Source organism: Malaclemys terrapin, chromosome 25 (assembly GCF_027887155.1).
Source record: "Malaclemys terrapin pileata isolate rMalTer1 chromosome 25, rMalTer1.hap1, whole genome shotgun sequence".
Lineage (NCBI taxonomy): Eukaryota > Metazoa > Chordata > Testudines > Emydidae > Malaclemys > Malaclemys terrapin.
The window spans coordinates 6,178,726-6,198,538 of NC_071529.1; positions in this window are offsets into that span (position 1 = coordinate 6,178,726).

Consider the following 19,813-nt stretch of genomic DNA (forward strand, 5'->3'; position numbering starts at 1 on the left):
ATGTGCCGGCCCCATCACAAGACCAGGTCGCAGTTATTAAAATAAAGACCAGGTCCAAGCTCCCATAAAGTCTAAGGCCTGCTGTACACTTACAAAGATGTGTGTGAAAAATTCACACCCCTGAGGATTCTAGTTAAAACGACCCAGCTCTCAGTGTAGGTGTGGCTAGGTCGACAGAAGAATTCTTCCAGCGATCTAGCTACTGCCACTCGGAGAGGTGGGTTACCTACAGCGATGGAAAGAACCTCTTCCATGGCTGTAGCAAGCATCTACACTACGGCGCTGCAGCACATGGAGTGTAGACATGGCCTAAGTTCTATGCAACTCACACTCTGACCCTGATGCCAGCACACCTTAGAGCAACCTGTGGACTTCTCTGAGCTATGCTGGCTCGTGGCAGCCCCTACGCCTGAGAACCTGAAACAGCCCTGAGATGTGAGAGCTGACCAGAAGAGCCCCTGACTGGCTGGGTGAAGTGCATGGGGGAGCTGGGTTCAGGGCCTTACCACCTACAACTCACAGGATGCTACCAGTGAGGGTCAGAGGTAGACAGAACGGGAAGGAGAGTTAAGGAGAAGCAAGACACAGGTTGTGCAATGGTCGCCATCTTGGCCTACACACTGGGGACCTCCAGAACTAAAAGCATGTTGTATTGCAGCTTGAGCTAGGCTTGACAGGTGGGGCTGTAACAGATTCATAACCTCTGGATATCATGCACAGCTGGGAACAGGCAGCACACGCTCATCAGTGAGTTACACTCACACACTTCTCAGCAAGGCACGACTCTCACCTTCTGCATTTGAGCCAATTGGCTTGTGTTTCTCATAGTAGACCACACGTGGCTGAAGGGAAGTTTTAGGAGGGGTTTGCATGCAGCGAGGGTATTTTTCCAGCTGCGTTTGGTTACTTGCTGCTGGTGATTTCAGGAGCATCGTTGCTAGGAAGAAACAAGCCACGTTAGAGCAGCTATTCTGCAAGGATGTGCTGATCATAGTTGGAACATCACGGTTACTTTATTGCTACACTAGCTTCAATTAGCCCCCATGCAAGGCGGTTTGAATATAATGGCCGGATTCTCCATCCTTCATTATCTTCAATAGAAAAAAATGCCCTTGACAGAAAGAGACGGGGGCACATTGTGACAGCGACCAAGGACCTCCGTGGCGTACAGAGCCAGGGGAGACTATTAGAAGATTCTCAGTTCTGCTCCACTGAACTTGGTTTTGAAGATTTCCAGATGAGCACAGCACATTGGGTGTTGAAATCTTGGGATAACCTGGCCCCAGTTGTAGGGGTTGGGCCCTCAGCAAGCTCAACCGGAGCACTCTTAAAAATGTGACTCATAGCAGAGCATCAAGAAGGGACTGGGAAGTTAATGTTGCCTTTTTTTCATAGCTTTCACCAGGGCCACCCCCAGCAGAAGTATGACAGAGCGCTTCCCAATGCAGGAATAGAAACGTAGGATCGCAAAAGGATCGTCCAGCCCTCAAAATGAGGCAGGGTTCTGTACACCTAATTCTAGGGGTGGGTGCGTGGGGGTTACGGTAACTGTACCTCCCAGGGTAATGTCTAGGAATGTAGAGACCTCTACTTTCAAGAAGTGCCTGATGAGAGAGAACAGTCAGTAAGGGGGAAGGAACACAGCCTGCGTCTTGCACTGTCTTGGTTCTCTCTCACTAATGCTCGAATGCTGACCAAGCACAGCACACGACACTCTGGTTCCCACTGTCACCTCTGTGCTAATGCAGTGGAAATCAATCAGTCCCACCTTTTTTTACATGAGAACAAGGCACCCATTCTGTGAAATAATGGCAAGCGCATTTCCCTTTATACTAATATGGCCCTTGTTATAGAAGCATGCACCGTCCTGTAATGTATTCATCCTCCCAGCATCCCTGTCGGGTAGGCAAGGGCTGTTATCCCCATTTTACAGAGGGGGAACTGAGGCACAGAGAGACTAAGTGACGTCCCCAAGGTCACAGAGGGAGGCTGTGGCAGGCCAGGGACTAGATGACCTCCTGAGGTCTCTTCCAACCCTAATCTTCTATGATAACCTCCTGCGTAGGTGCTGGAAGTAGGGGTGCTCGGGGTGCTCCTGCACCCCCTGGCTTGAAGTAGTTTCCATTGTATACGGGATTTACAGCTTGGCTCAATGGCTAGTTTAGCCGCCTGAAGTCCTGGTGGACACAAGAGGAGAACTGGGCCTGCGAACTACTTCCTAGCAGCGCAGGCTCTGTCAGGTGAATCCCAGTGTATGTTCTTCGGCTGTTATTAGTTTGCATTGGCTAACGACTGGCAGCCCGCTGGGCAGTATGGAGCACACAGACCCTGCCCCCAGGAACTGACAGGCCCAATAACGTGGTGATCTATCAAGCAGACTTTGTTAACGCTGCAGGACAGGCAGGCTTTACAAGGGCCTCTGCTCTAATCATCTTTCAGCGTTACTTCAAAATGACAGCCGAGAATAAAGGGAAAGCTGCCATGTGGCTGTCAGATTTGCCATCAGTCCAACCTGCCTCATGCAGAACATTTAAAGGGCAAATGCATTTTGCTGGCCCAGATACTTCTTTTCACTGGAGTTGTACACCAGGGCAGTTCCTTTGACGTCCCTGGTATGAGGCTTGGCCTGTGACCTGGCTACATTGCTCACGGCTGTGAAAAATTTCACACCTTGTGCGACATACTTAGGTTGACGGTACGTAGATGTAGATGCAGCTAGGTCACCTGCTGTAGTGTTGACGTCCCGTCAGTAAGAACAGCGGCATGCCCCATCTAGAGGCAGTTTTGATGCACCGTGTTATTGCCAAATGTGCCTCCTGGGGATGACAGGTATTCACCAGCGTCAGAGGAGAAGCACGTGGAAAAGACTCAACGCGTTCGAAGTGATAGAGTGAGGCGACGGATTGGGCTGGATGCTGATTGGAGTGACAACAGAGTAACTATACTGTGACCAATCAGGAAAGTATAACTGGTCCTACGGTTACAGTCCCTCCAAAGCACCAACTGAATTACATACTTTGGTCCAGAATGTGAACCACTTGCTTGAACGGTCAAGAACTTACCTTGACAGAACAAGGAGTAATGGTCTCAAGTTGCAGTGGGGGAGGTTTAGGTTGGATATCAGGAAAAACTTTTTCACTAGGAGGGTGGTGAAGCACTGGCATGGGTTGCCTAGGGAGGTGGTAGAATCTCCTTCCTTGGAGGTTTTTAAGGTCAGGCTTGAGAAAGCCCTGGCTGGGATGATTTAGTTGGGGATTGGTCCTGCTTTGAGCAGGAGATTGGACTAGTTGACCTCCTGAGGTCCCTCCCAACCCTGATATTCTATGATTCTATGATTCTACTCGGGCAAGGAACCCCACTGACTTTGAGACTTACAAGGGGGGAAAAAACTCATACCTCAAGGCCTACATAAACATATACTGTTCCCCTTTGGCCTGCATGATTAACCGATATTTGGTACCTCACAGGGTTATTTTGGTCTATTCTTTGCTGGGTCATACAGGAACCTGTAGAAGAGCAGGAACTGAATGTCCGTTCTCCCATGTGCCAGGCTAGCAGGCCAAGCCTCCACCTTCCTAGCAAGGACACCTCAGTGAGCCGGAAAGTGTGAAATAAAAATACTGCAGGTGTAAGCTGCTTTTGAAAGTTAATCAAAGGCCAGAAGTAATTGAATCAGTGTTATTGACTCAGCCTCGTTTGGGCTCCATACACAGCGGCTCCTGGTGCCAACTTCAAGGTGGAATAAGATGAAGTCAGCTGTCTGCTAACGTGGGTTTGTTAGTTTTCTCTTTTCTGTGTTGGGTCAGCAAATCCATTGCTAAGCTGCTGTTATGGCCTGTCACGCAAGAGGACTTGGAAGTGGGGGCACATGGGAAAAGTGAAAGAAAGGAAGGAGAGCTGGGGAGGAACAGCTCTTGTGGGGAAAAGAAGGGAGCGTTGGGCAGACCCAAAATTTCACAGCTTGGAGGAGAAAAGTGACATTTATATGATAGGCAAAGAACACGGGGTTTATTCTTCTCTTCAGGGACTGGAGCAGCAACATAGGAGTCATGGAGTGGATGTTCTCTTGTAGGCGTTTCATTGCTCTTGGCCTCTTTTAGGGATATTTCCATTTTCGTCCCAGTCACAACGCTGGTGATGCTGCTGCTGGGATACAAAAGCCAGGACCGAATCTCTCGGACCCTTCCTCTTTTTCCTTGCAAACAACAAAGAGCAAAAAACCAGTTTCCTGAAGCAGCAGCGTTGGACACAACACATGCCAGGTGCATTGCGGATTTTTAATGTGCTTTCTTCTGAGATGTCAGGCAGCAATGACTTCCTCACGGGGGAAAGGGATAACGTTGCCAGCTAACTTGCTGGTTGTGACTAGTTCACCCAGGTCTGCAGCGACTAGAAACAGAGAACACTGCACAAAATAGTTGTTCAAATAAAAGCTCTTTTCCTCCACTAGGCCTGCACCTTCATAGGAGCAATGTTTTGGTTTAATTGCTGCCCTTGAAGAGGAACGTTTCCCATAACTACTTGTGCTGATGTATTTGTGCAAAGGGTCACACCGGCCCCTTGAAATTACCAGAAGGGACCATCGTGATCATCTAGTCCAATGGTTCCCAAACTTTTCCTCCAAGGATCCCTTTGGCATCTAACCAAGTGCCCCAGACTCTTTTTATTTCCAGTACTACCAGAACACCCCTGCCAGCCTGGGAACGACTCTGCCTGCAGGACCTCTCACACAGAGGTTATGCTATGTGGAAGAGGCCATTTGGAGAACAAAATGGCATCTTCCATGCAGCAAAAGAACCAGAACACCATTTCAGTGCATTCTGGCCGGGAGTCAAGGGGTGGACCCCCACTCGTAACCTCCAGAGAACCCCCCGGGGTCCAATGACCCAACATTGAGAACCACTCATCCAATCAGATCCCCTGTATATACAGGCCGTAACATTTCCCCATCATAATTCCTAGAGTAGATCTTTTAGAAAAATAATGGAATTATTTAAAAATGATTTAAAAATGGTCAGTGATGGAGAATCCTCCATGAACCTTGAAATGCTGTGAATAAAGACCCTCCCATTTTTAATTTAAAGAATGTTCATCAAAATTTCAACAACAGCAACAAAGAAGGGGAAAAATGCATTTCTCCTTTTTCAACCGGTTTTTGATTTCCCTCTAGTGAACAGAAACAACACCACGCTCCTGAGGTGAGCCGGCAGACCTCACAAGCAGAGCTGTGCGAATAATTGATGTTTCGCTTCTCTGGCAATTCTGAAGAATCAAAAGAATTCACTTTGGGTTGACCTGATGTGAATTTTTTCAAAAAGTTTGAATTAAAAATTTGAGAAAAACATCATTTTGATTTTGAGATATTTTAAGTTTTGTTTTTTTAAAGCTTGAAGGAAATTTCAAAATGGAAATTAATTTCAAATTGAAAAATTAAAATGTTTCATTTTAAAAATGTCAAAACTAAAGGTTTAGACTGTATCAGTCCCATCCCTCCGTGATTTCCCCTGCCCCATGCAAATTCCATAGACAGAAATATATTTGCAGGAGGTACCTGAAGAATTGGAAATAAGAGACACGTACATAAAAAGTCTCATTGTGGAAAATTTGCAAACCAAATTAAGTGCTAAATTCATGGCATCCATTATTCCCTTCTAGAGCAGATTGCAAAATGTATTTTTTTTTTCTCCTCTGCAGAAAATTTCATCAAAAAACTCAAAACTGGAGGGGAAAAAAAGGAAAAAAGGAAAAATTTCACATGAATACTGCCAACAAAACCCAGAAAATTCTAGGGGTTTTGGCCCATATTTTGAGTTTTTTCAAGAAAAAATAAATAGAAATCAAGGCACTTTCTGTGAGTCTTTTTGTTTAGTTGAAAGCTTAAATTTCCTTAAAGTTTTGATGGACATTTTTTTGACCCTCCTTCTTTGCTAGAAATAGTGTCGCCAGCACACACAGTAAATGAAAACATCCAAAAAAGCAGATGCTTCCCTTCCCTCTACCCATTGCAACCGTGTTCATCGCTCATCTGCTAGTCTTTCGCGCTGTAATGATCACCTTGGAAGCCAGTACCAACAATGCAAAATGAAGCTTGCTGCTTCCATGTTCCTGGTCTCTATTGCACCAGCCCTTGCTTCAAGCTACAGTTTAAGGCATAGACAACACAGCTGGCTGCACCACTAACCTTGGTGCTAATTCCTCTCTTTCTGTGCTCTCTGTCTGCAAGCTGCATGACTTGATCCAGATTTCTGAGACAGGTTTGCAGGTAAAGTTTCCAAATCCATTAACAGGCTTGGAAGAATAACAGAGTGCTGGAGGCCAGACCGTCATCCACTCCATCCTAGTTTCTAGCTATCAGCAAGCCAAGAATAATTCATGAAGCAGAAGGTTTATGCATGTCTGGAATAGCCCGGTGTGTAACAGGAACCACGCAAAACTCTAATCACCAGGCTGATAGCAACAGCAGCAGGCGATTACCATGCGGCTTTTCCGGTGCTCGTTGCGTTCGAGCAGATGGATAGCTTGGGGATTTGCTCTCCTCTGCTCACAGGAGCATGACGTTGTTGGAGCAAATCCAGTCTCCATCTATTGCAATGGAAAGATGTTTCCTCCATCAGATCAGATGGCGAGGACTCTGTACTGGGTATGGAACAGAGTTGCTGAATACTCCATGAGGAAACCAGATGTGGCAAAATTGCTGGTTTCAGAAGATGCCTACTCTGGCTAGGGGTAAAGGCCTAAAAATAGAGGGAAAAGGACAGAGCAAGTACAAGTGAGTGCGTGTCACAGGTCCTCCCACTGTCTCTGAGCCAGAGAGGATATGAGTCTGTTACAGTTCCAGCAACTCCTTTATTCAGCTCCAGAGGTTCCCAGTTCGGTTCCCACTATTGTGGCCGCCACTTAAGTGTCTGAGACGTAGGTGTTTGTTGTATAATGTTGTTTATATGTAGATATAGAGAGAGATATTATAACTGGGTCTCTCTACAGCTTGGTTTCTTAACACCGTTAGAACTTGTTTTTGTCTGTCAGCATAGCCAGGCAAAAATTGTGTTGCTATGCAACCCTTCCTAATGGTGACAGCAAATCATGCACTAGCATGTGGTTCTTTTTCCTCTGTTAAGGGATGTCAGTGTTTTAGGAAAGGCTTATTTTTAACCCAGCACCTTTCAGACAAAAAAATACCTTTATTTTAGATTAAAGAACAAACAAAAAACCAAAAAAAACCCATGAAAAAAGAGTAACGTCTCCAGGAAAGAGCACAGCGTGTGTTGCTTGTAAAAAGCTACAGCAACCCTGAGAACAAAATGGCGACCGTGGACTTCCTAGCAATTTAAAAATCCAGTACAGAGAGATCAAAGGCACCATTTCAAGCTAAATACACAAAGTTACTATGTTCATACTGGGTGAACTAGAGGTTAAGTCGGACTTAAGGGCTACACAGACCTTGAGCTGAATTTCACCTAACACTGATATTATTCTTATTAACCTGTGTTCGTGTAGCCACCCCCCACAACCAAGATCAAGTCTTGGTTGTGCTAGGGACTGTACAAACACATAGGAAGGCAGAGTGTGACATCCTGGCCCCACTGAAGTCAATGCCAAAACTCCCACTTACTTCAATGGGGCCAGGATTTCACCCAGGGTCTCTGCCCCACCATCTAATTGTAACTGTGTGTAATTGCCTGGCTTAGCTCTGTGGTTAAATGGGCACAATTATCCTCTGTGCCTTGCCAATCACGTCCACACCAAACAACTGCGGAAGACTATTCTGGTGCAGAAAAAGCCTTTAAAGCCTTAGGAGGCAAAGGTCCTGTTTTCTTGAAAACATTTCTCGTAGTGAAGAGTAATAAAGCAAGCCCGTGATCCATATAAAGAAGAGCTTCTAAAGAGGTTTGTGAAAGAGACATCAAGGGCGAAATCTTGGTCAACAGTTTTGCCATTGACTTTAACGGGGCCTGGTTTTCTTCCCAGTTCTCAGGGATTCCTTAACAATACCAAACCTTTCTGTACTTTCCTAATTGGAAGCAAACAGCTGTGCTGAAAGAGGCATGTTCTGTTCACACAGGTATGTGGGTGAGGGACACGCAGATCCAAGTACCTACAATCCGGCTCTTGTCTCATGCTAGAAAGATTTTTAAAAAATTCCCTACGAACGAACGAAGGCAAGAAAAGGGGGATGGATTTTTAAAATCTAACTAAGCCATTTGAGTTGCTGGTTTCTCTCAGCACTTCTTCCAGCTTGAGACGAGGAAATTACATTGTGATGTTTTACTTGTTGTTTCTAACAATAATTACTTTCACTGTCAGGTTCGCATGAAAATCCAGGATCCTGTTGTGTTTGAGATTTCTTGGTCTGCAGGAGACTATTTAGAACCCCACTAAAATGGTTGTTAATTGTATACCGCTCCGCCAATTATTATCAACAATAATAATAACTCATTAACAGCCATTAACAATAATGTAGCCCACCCTTGTAGTGTGGTGCTCTGTCTCCCTCTGGTGGTGGTAAGGCCACATAGAGAGACTAATGAGCTTAGCGCAGCTGCGTCTCGTTTAGCTCAAGCAGTAGAGATTCAAGCTGGTTCAGGATTCAATCCCTGGTGTCAACAACCCCCCTTCCTGGTGGCATCAGGTTACAATCGTGCTAATATTATCCATTGATGGTTTATTTTAACATTTTACTTAATAGGCAGCAAGTTTAAAACAAAAAAAGAAAGTATTTCTTCACACAACGCTGTGGAACTCCTTGCCAGAGGATGTTGTGAAGGCCAAGACTATAACAGGGTTCAAAAAAGAATTTGATAAGTTCATGGGGTATAGGTCCATCAGTGGCTATTAGCCAGGATGGGCAGGGATGGTGTTCTTAGCCTCTGTTTTCCAGAAGCTGGGAATGAGCGACAGGGGATGGATCACTTGATGATTACTTGTTCTGTTCATTCTCTCTGAAGCACGTGACAGGCTGCTGTTGGAAGACAGGACACTGGGCTAGATGGACCTTTGGTTTGACCCAGTCTGGCCATTCTCAAAGGCCCCTTTACACTGCTGGTGTGGCACAAAGAGGCCTCAGCGTAACAGAGAATCGGGCCCAACGTTTTTTATCTAGTGTCAATAGCAACTAACTCCTGGGTGCAATTTTCATAAAGTATCTGAGGGCCAGATTCTTACAGATATTTAGGCATCTAACTCCCCTGGGTGTTGGATGCTGAAATACCTTCAAAAATTTGGCCCTAAGTGACCGAGGACAAGTCACATTTTCAGAAGCAAGGTAGGCCCCTAGGGCTTGTCTGTTTGGTGAGTTCCCGTGTGGAGAACTAGGGTGTGAATCTACAGGAAACCAGGTAGCTGCATAATAACATCCTGGGTGGACACTGCTACAGCACAGTGGAAGCATAGGTAAGCCAAACCGCCCTACAGGACTATCCCTGCCTTGTAGGAGCGTCCACATGGGATGTGATTGTGCAGCAAGCTGGTGTGCTGTAGGTTCACACCCTGACTGGCTGCGCAATAACTCACCATGTTGACAAGCCCTTCACGGGTCTGAGAATCAATGGGACTTAGTCTCCTTGGCATTTTTGAAAATATCACCCTATGTTGCCAACGAACATTGCAATTTGTAGTGAAGTTCCAGACTTTACCATCACTTTCCAGTGGACGTTAAAATGGCTGAAATGAAGTTCCTTACAAAGGCAGCAATTTTTGTTGCCAGGAGAGGAATCGTACTGAGAAGAACGCAATCAGCCCTTGTGTATTCCTATGCTACGCAACTGCATCCCATTCTTCCAGTGAAGAATGATTTCAGCTTGAACACGGATTGTTTAATAAGTCAAATGTTGAACCTTCCTTTCAGGAAATCCAGTAGAGTGCCTCTTTTTCCCAAATTTTTACTGCTCTCCTGACCTTTGAAATTCTCTTAAGGAAGGCGAAGATTGTGTCATGGTTATTTTTAGTAAAAGTCACGGACCTGGCAATTCTTGAGTCTGTTCGGATTTTTTCTAGAAATCCTTATCCCTCATTTTTCCTTGGCCAGTTGGTCCTCTTCCCAAAGCTCTGCAAATATCTATTCCTCTCTCTTCTCTTGCTTCTTCAATTCTTCCTTGAGGGCCAGTTTGGCCAGTGGGTCTGAACATACCTCCCTCTGATGTCTCTGACTCCATTGTAAACGAACCTCTTCACACTGTTCTCTGAACTGTTGCTCTTGCTTTAGAGCAAACAATTTTTGTCTTTCTTCCTCTCCCATGGGCAATAAACAAAAATTCACGGAAGCCATGACCGGTCTGTGACTTTTGCTGCTGTGGTGCTGTGGTTTCCCCCACCATGGAGGTGGCTGGGAGCTGTGGGGTTCCCCCTGTGCCTGCAGCAGCTGGAAGCTGCGGGGGGAGAAGGAGCAGGCTCCCCTCTGCTCTCGGCGGCTGGGAGCTGCAGGATGACCATATTTCCCAAAGAGAAAAATGGGACACCCCTAGCCGCTCACCCGAGGCATCCCCCTCCCCCCACCCCACATGCAAGGCTGTTGCCCGTCGCTGGAACCCTGAGGAGGGCCCCTTCAGGAGCCTGTCACCTGCGGCTGGAAACTTGCAGGGGCCCCGTTGCCTGTCACTGGAACCCTGCCAGGGCCCTGCTGGCTGCCAGCTCCAGAGTCCCGCAGCCCCTGGGGCTGAAGCAGAGAATTTCGTGACTTCCATGACATAAACATCGCCTTACTCTTAAGTGATGGGAATTGGAACTATAAAGGATCCCTTGTTATCTTGGTTGCTTGTTGCTCCTTGCCCATGGCACATCAAAGAAAACCACTGTAATCTCCTAGCTTGTGATGAAAGTGGAATAAAAATGCTCTGCCTTTCAATGAAAGCCTGAGAAAGTGTGTTCATGACTCCACTGTCATCCATTGTTCCCAGACAACCTGGGCTAATTCCGAATAACTCTCTGTCTATCAGTCCCAGCAGCTTAATGGAGTGAATCTCTCACTTCCTGTCTATTACTGCAACAGGAGGATTGTGATGGAGCGTCTGCCCCACGCTGGCCAGTAAGGGGTGACTAGAACCCTAGGGATGCTGCACGAAAAGCAGCCAATAGGAGAGGGGCTGTGAGGAGCGGCCAATCAGGGCCCAGCAGGCCCATATATAAAGAACCTCAGGGCAGAGCAGAGTCAGTAGCTATTTGGAGCTCAGGGAGGGAGAACTGTGTCTGGAGTAGGCTGCAATCCTGTAGCATCTTGGACAGAGCAGTGCAGGTGGGAACCCGGGGAAAAGAGAAGGAGTTCGGGACAGTCTGCGGAGACTGAGGAGGGTGTTGTGGCTCTGAGGAAGTGGTCCAGGGAAATGCAGCAATAGTAGAGACAAAGGAGTGCAGTTAGTGACTGCGGTTCAGAGAGTCCCTGGGCTGGGACCTGGAGTAGTGGGTGGCATTGGCGCCAAATTTCCCCGGCGCCAATGGGTGCTCGTGCCTCCCTGGCCCCGGCCCGACTCTACTCTTTCCCCGCCCCCATTCCAACCCCTTCCCCAAAGTCCCCACCCCAACTCCACCCCCTCCCTGCCCCTATTGAACCCCTTCCCCAAATCTTGGCCATGCCTCTGCCCCGAGCGCGCTGCTTTCCCCCTCCTCCCCCCTTGCTCCCAGCCGCGCAAAACAGCTATTTCGCGGCGCAAGTGCTGGGAGATAGGGGGAAAAAGCGGGCACGCGGTGAGCCCAGGGGCGGAGGCGGAGGTGAGCTGGGGCGGGAGGGCAGGGAGCTGCCGGTGGGTGCTGAGCACCCACTAATTTTTCCCCATGTGTGCTCCAGCCCCAGAGCACCCACAGAGTCAGCGCATATGGTGGGTGGGCCCGGATCCACTCCCCACACACTTGCCACAGGGGAAGTGGTGGGATAGTTGAGGAGCTAAACCCTCCCCCAAAGCAGGGAACATGGATAGTGATACAGCCAGAGGGCCGAGCCACAAAGAGGACACTGAGGTTCCTGATGCTGCAGGCGGACTGCGGAAAAGGAGTGACCATGTGCAAACCATGGACGGGGGCATCGGCCTCGCGTTAATCCCCAGAACGATCAGGAGGAGGCGCCAGTCCGGCAGCAAGTGACGCGCTCTGTGACAAGGATATTTACAAATGCTCAATGACTTATTATACACATGCTGAAACATTCCGCTCTATTTCTCATCTCAATTTCATATTTCAAAATAGCTTCTCTTTTAACAGCTCAGGCTACCCAAAGATCATTGAGAAATTCCCAGCATGCACATCAAATATCAAATCATAGCTACACATGGCAGCCTGTTTATATGAAGCTGTTATTGCCAAAGGAACGGTCTGACATCACAAAGAGACAGGGCAGCTGGCGAGTGGCGATGTGTGAACGGTTTGGATAGATCAGAGCTGACCCTGACTTTCACTCAGAATTCAATCTCACCATATTTGAGGTTTGAAAAATGTTTGCTGAACCTTGTTATTATTATTTTTTTGCAAGCATTACTTTGCATCCTGGGCCTATCAATGCATCTGAACCGCTGGAATACTGCAAGGGCAATGCAATCTCCGAGTTACAACTAACTATAAAGCTTACGCAAATGAATACTCATTTTGCTATGCTGATTTGCATCTCTTTGTGTTGGTTTGCATGACAGGCTTTCACTGCTTCTAGTTAGTGTCCAATCTACTGGTGTCATTCATGCATCTGTTTGCTCATCTTTAGATCTAACGCACGTTCCTGAAATCTTTCATTTACTTTGCAAGCTTCAGTCTCCAAAAAAGGGTTGTAAACATCCAGGATTCAAAGCCAACAAATGGTTTCCTGTTAGAGAATGAAGTCAATGGACACCAATTAATTATATAAGCACTCATTTCCTTGCAATGTCCTTAGCTGATGGGTTAGTTTCACCAACACTACAGTTTCACTGATCTTTTTATCCCACCTATACAGAGTGGGAGTGTTTTATTTTCCTTTTCCATTGCCCTGCCACTCAAATTCTAGCTGCCACTAAAAGGTAGGGAATTAACTTCCTATCTTCATTAACTCTGTTTAGACCGTGCACAGAGGCAGACCTAGCTGTATTGCTAACGGGCCATCTGGTAAGTGGATATTCTTCAAGTCATGTTGCAATATTGCTGAATATGGTCACAATGACAAGAATATGAAAAAAGTGCCTCTCACCTCCCAGCTCAGACCTTCCAGAATAAATCTGTTAAGCCTTTTTGTTAAACAAAATCACCTTTATGAGAGCCCTCGCTCAGGGATTTCCTAGGGCTGGTCTACACTGGGGGGGGGGGAGATCGATCCAAGGTACACAACTTCAACTACATGAATAGCATAGTTGAAGTCGAAGTATCTTAGATTGATTTTACCTGGTGTCCTCATGGCGTGGGATCGACGGCTGCGGCTCGCCCGTCGACTCCGCTACCGCCGCTCGCTCCGGTGGAGTTCCGGAGTCGACGGGGAGCACGTTTGGGGATCGATATATCACGTCTTAATGAGACACAATATATCGATCCCCGATAAATCGATCGCTACCCGACGATAAGGCGGGTAGTCTGGACATATCCCTAGTGTGTCTTGTCTGTTCTCTTTCATTCTGTTAGCTGGTAACCAATCCTGCTCAGATACTGCCTTCATTTCATTTCTCGTAACGCTGAGCATATTCTTGGCATTGAACTAATAATAATAATAATTAATAATAAACATTTTGTATTGATTTTGACATTTTTGTAGCACATAAATATGAACTTCCGGCCTTCCAACAGCCGCAGAAGTGCCAGAAAACAGACTATTCTTCTATCATTTTTCACCCCAGAAATGAGCTTTCCACACCAAAGAGGTATGAATAAACATCCCAACATTTTAGTCTTACTCCAAAATGTACATCGTCTAGGTCAGCGACGCTCAACCTTTCCAGACTACAGTACCCCTTTTAGGAGTCTGATTTGTCTTGCGTAACCCAGTTTCACCTCACTTAAAAACAACTTGCTTACAAAATCAGACATAAAAATACGAAAGTGTCACAGCACACTATTACTGAAAAATTGTTGACTTTCTCATTTTTTACCATATAATTATAAAATAAATTGATTGGAATATAGACATTGTACTTACATGTCAGTGTATAGTATACAGAGCAGTATAAATAAGTCACTGTCCCTTTGAAATTTTAGTTTGTACTGACTTCACCAGTGCTTTTTGTGTAGCCTGTTGTGAGTTGATGTACCCCCTGGAAGACCTCTGCATACCCCCGGAGGTACACGTACCCCTGGTTGTGAACCACTCGTCTAGGTTCTGCTTCAGAGAGGCAACTGGTACAGCTGGTGGAAATGTTTCCTTTAATATTTTTTGACAGAAAAGGGCTATTTGACAAAATGGAATTTTTCATTAAAACATGCCTTCCTTGATACTTTTTTTGGCGTCCCTAAAAAAAAAAAAAAACTGTTTGTTTGGGTTTCTCAATTTTAACTTGAAAATGTTGTTTTATATTTCAATAAAACCCTCAACATTAAATAAATAAATGAACAAAGATGTAAAAAAGATTGTTTTTCTCAAAAAAAAAAATGTATAAGGGGAAAAGCGTAGTTTCCCAACCAACTCTGGTTATCAGTGAGTTTAAAGCTGACATTTCCCTGTGTACCCCTTTCTCATAGAATCATAGAATATCAGGATTGGAAGAGACCTCAGAAGGTCATCTAGTCCAACCCCCTGCTCAAAGCAGAACCAACACCAACTAAATCATCCCAGCCGGGGCTTTGTCAATCTGGGCTTTAAAAACCTCTAAGGATGGAGATTCCACCACCTTCCTAGGTAACCCATTCCAGTGCTTCACCACCCTCCTTGTGAAATAGTGTTTCCTAATATCCAACCTAGACCTCCCCCACTGCAACTTGAGACCATTGCTCCTTGTTCTGTCATCTGTCACCACTGAGAACAGCCGAGCTCCCTCCTCTTTGGAACCCCCCTTCAGGTAGTTGAAGGCTGCTATCAAATCCCCCCTCACTCTTCTCTTCTGCAGACTAAACAATCCCAGTTCCTTCAGTCTCTCCTAATAAGTCATGTGCCCCAGCCCCGTAACCATTTTTGTTGCCCTCCGCTGGACTCTCTCCAATTTGTCCACGTCCTTTCTTTAGTGGGGGCCCCAAAACTGGATGTATTAGAGTATATGACATATCAGAGTATCAGGACGTATCAGAATAGCTGATCACCTTGCAATCTCTAATGTATTTTAGGCTCTATCTAATTCAGGCCCTCAGTACCATAGCAAACAAGCAACTGACAATTTTGAATGCATCAATCCTCACAACATCCCTGTGAAGCAGGGCAATACTATTATCTTTGTTCTGCACAGAGGGATCTGAGATGTGGAGAAATTAAGAGACTCACACAAAGTCCTACAGGAAGTCTATAAAGGAAGTGGTACTTGAACTAAAGTTTCCCTAGCCCAAGGCTAAGACCCTACCATCGGGTTCTCCTTCCTCTACAGTATTTAGATATGCCATACTGCTTACTGAATGATTTGTGTTGTCGCCCAACAGAGCTTGTTCCATGAATGTTTTTTGGTGCCACTGACAATGAAAGATTCTTCCAGGGTGATGAGCCACAAATTATTCTGTAACCACTTGATAAGGCAATTTTTTTGCAACATTAGCCATGTGTCAAGTCAACCAGTTCATCTAAAAAAAATTAGAGGGTCGATTTCTTTACTGGCAAAGTGTGTCTGTGAAGTGCCACACACTTTTATGGCCCTGTGTGGATGTTAATTAATAGTCATGATGATGGAAAATATAGTCGTGTCAGGAGTATTGCCGAGCATGCATCACATAACTTAGCAACGCAAGATGCTGCGTGCCACCAACTATCTGCCAGTGTGAACTCAGAGCTTCCTAGCTGAAGAATGGGGAAAGTTATTCATGGGAAAAAATCATCATCTGAAGTCTGACCACTTCTAGGGCTTATCAAATATCTGGGTTGTCTTCCTTTTCCTGGTAATGGGTATGTTAGAAATAACATGGTTTAGGTACTTATAAGGTTTCTATCACTGTTATGTCTGACCACCTCCTAAATAGAGATGAATCGTCCCAGCAGCCCTGGGCAGTAGGGAGAAGTTTTATCCTCATTTTACACAGGGGATGTTGGAGCATGTTAAAGTTAAGTGACTTTCCCAAGATCACACCGAACAAAGAATTGGACCCAGCTCTTCCAAGTCCCACAGAACCACTCTTCCTCTCGATCTTAGATAGTCTAGTGGCCAGGGCAGTGGCTTGGAGTTCAAGAACTCTGGGTGACATTTCCGTCTCTGCTACTTGACTTCAGGGAAGTCATGTCGCCTTCCTGTGGCTCAGTTTCCCCATCTGTAAAAACGGGAAGAATGATGTTCCCCTCCATTGTAAGCACATCGAGATCCATTGATGAAAAACGCTATACAAGAGCTAGGTGTTGTTATTATAGAAATAACTTCAGCTCATTGGAATCCCCCCCCCCCCCCCCCCGTCTCTCTTCCTTTAAAGGAACTTTTTGACATGTTTATAATTTATTTCAGGCTTCATACTAATGCAGCTGAACTCCCACTCCTTCAGTAATGTAAAATAGTCCTGCAGGAAGCAGAATCTTCTATCAGTCACTGATAGAACAAGGATACCTGGAGATAGATTTTCAGCAAGACAGAGTAATACTAGAGTTGACTAAATCTTAAAAAAATACCCCAAACAACCCCCCTCTTTCCCTCCACACAAAATCCTCAGCAACGTGAATGAATCCTTTTCATACCTAAAAGGTCTGTGTTCCATTCACTAGGATGCATGTGGTCATATGATCAGTCATTTTTGAGCTTTCAGGTGACTGCAGAGATCATGAAAGTGTCCATGAACCTGAGCATTTCACAAAGTTGGGCACAAAGGACTAGATGTCTGAAAACAACTGCTAAAAAGCATTTCTTTTATTTTAATTGTTTTGCTATTCGCTATTAGCAGCTGGCCATCCTCCCTCTCCTTTATAACCACAATTCATTGATGCCTTGGATTTTCAGCCCTTCGTTGAGGAGATAGAAATAGACTAGACCAGTCGGTGAAAAACAAACTCCACTGCCCAAGCATATTGAGAACTATGAAGCAAACTGCTGGAGCCTCAACCCATGACAAAAAAAAGTCCTTTGAGCTGATTGTGTTACATTTTCAGTGGCAAAGTCATGAGCTCTTATAAATATTATGAATTCTGCTGCCTTTTGCCACTTTCAAGAGCGAATTTTGATCCGTCATCCAGTTCCTGGGAGAAATCCACTTAAGAGGTCACCATTGCAGGTCACCTTTGTCAGGGCAGTATTTATTAGATTAAAAGGAGATTTACTCTCTCTCTCCCCAGAAGAGAAAATGCATTTAACTCAGAGGGATAGCAAAGGGACTGCTGTGCAAGAGAGTAATATAAAAGCACAGGTAGTGATGTGTCTGCTCCAGCCACTTGGCAGAGCTGTGTGAAAACGTTGGTATTTGCTTGTGTGCATTCATCCAGAGCTGCTCATTCAGGGCAATATTTCTTGGATCATGTTCATTTCAATGGGGGGTATTATGCCATTTGCAAAATATAGACCAGATAGCCTTCCAATCCCTTCCTCACACCATATCATCCCCATTAAGGGTCTGCCTTCACTGCAACGAACTTGGATTAGCTAACGAAGGTTAAAATAGCAGCAACTTGGCTTTTAATTCTGCATAGCAGCAACGTGGCACGTGACGCCTGGTCCAAATGACATTCTCTTTGTGCGCATCTGCCATTGACTGCTTCCCACGCAGACAGTAACGCAGCAGAAACCAATCAATTCCACCTTTTTTACATGGTTGCATAAATTAGAACAAGACACCTGCTCCGTGAAATTAATGGCAGGTACATGTGTCTTTATCTCTTGTACTTATACGCTCCATCACCACAGTATCTGAGGCCTCATATCTTTTAATGTATTTACCTCCCAACACAAGGGAAATGGAATTATCTCCAATTTATAGATGGAGAACATTTCAGCCCAGACAGTTCAGGTTTGGCAAAGTTTTATAAGCAACTGAAAACAGGGTCTTACAATCATAGAATCATAGACTATCAGGGTTGGAAGGGACCTCAGGAGGTCATCTAGTCCAACCGCCTGCTCAAAGCAGGACCAAACCCCAACTAAATCATCCTGGCCAGGGCTTTGTCAAGCCTGACCTTAAAAACCTCTAAGGAAGGAGATTCCACCACCTCCTTAGGTAACCCATTCTAGTGCTTTACCACCCTCCTAGTGAAAAAGTTTTTCCTGCTATCCAACCTAAACCTTCCCCATTGCAACTTGAGACCATTACTCCTTGTTCTGTCATCTGCTACCACTGAGAACAGTCTAGATCCATCCTCTTTGGAACCCCCTTTCAGGTAGTTGAAAGCAGCTATCAAATCCCCCCTCACTCTTCTCTTCTGCAGACTAAACAATCCCAGTTCCCTCAGCCTCTCCTTGTAAGTCATGTGCTCCAGCCCCCTAATCATTTTTGTTGCCCTCCGCTGGACTCTTTCCAATTTTTCCACATCCTTCTTGTAGTGTGGGGCCCAAAACTGGACACAGTACTCCAGGTGAGGCCTCACCAATGCTGAATAGAGGAGAATGATCACATCCCTCAATCTGCTGATAATGCCCCTACTTATAACGGGAGGTGTCAGGCAACCTTAATAGGCAGTGTTACTGGCACTGCCCCAAAACACATAATATTTACACCAAAGAGGTCACTGCCTGATTTTAAGACTTGTTTTACAGATGAGTAAACTGCGGCATAGAGGGATTAAGTGACGTGCCTGTGGCCAAACAGAGACTCTCTGGCAAAGATGGAAAGGGGGCCCAGGAGTCCTGGTTCTTCATGCCCTGCAATAGCAAACAGGGCAGACTCCATCTGTGCAAAAGTTAAAATGGTGTATCACCAAGTCAGGAGAAGAGTTGTTTGGATGGGTTGTAACTAGCAGGTCTGAGGTTAAGGAAATAAATACAGGCTGTGGATTAGGAAAATTTCCCAGCAGAAAGATCTGTTCCAACCTAGAACCATCTCCCAAGGGAGGGCCCAGTAGCCTGCTACCTAGGGAAAGACCTAGGGGACATGCTGAGGGGAATAATCCTGCACTGGCCCTCTGCAGAATGATCTAGATGGTCACTGGGACCATAAACTCTATTTCTGCACCTGTTATTTTGCTCCCACTATCAGCTGTGGACAGAATTGGTGGGATGTAGAGGGCCAGGAACAGTCCCTGATCTGAGGACATCAGTGTAATTTGCAGCTGCAGATCAGGTGGTGAAGCTAGATATCCAACGTCTCTTATTTGAGCTTGCATCACTGCACGCACAATCGATTGGGAGAACACAAAATTAGAAGCCAGGTTAAGGCTTCCTTGAAAGTTTGGCCCTCATCCATCTCTGATTTCTCTAATTCTCTAAACATTAGGCTCCAACATATTTGCTATGTTCCACCTTGGATGCTAGAGCTACAGACCGTACAGTTCCCCGTCACTACTGGAAAAGCAAACGCTGTGAAAATGGAAATGAGGCGAGCAGTGCGGACAGTTGGAGATGTTCATCACATATTCTTCAGCCCCATTGCGGTTCGATTAAAAAAAAAAAATAGCTCGTCGTTCTGAGCCATGATTTCAGTCGGCTGCGGAAGATTTAGAAAGAATTATTCAGCAAATGCCTAATCTCCTGTGATAAGAAACGTTCACTGTCTGGAGCAGGATTTCTCTGTCTAAATTGAAATCAGGTCTCAGTAAAGCAGAATTAAACCTTTGTTGGGACACCGCAGAAATACTATATTATTTCAAGCTAAGCTGGCAATGTGCATGGATAAAATGGTC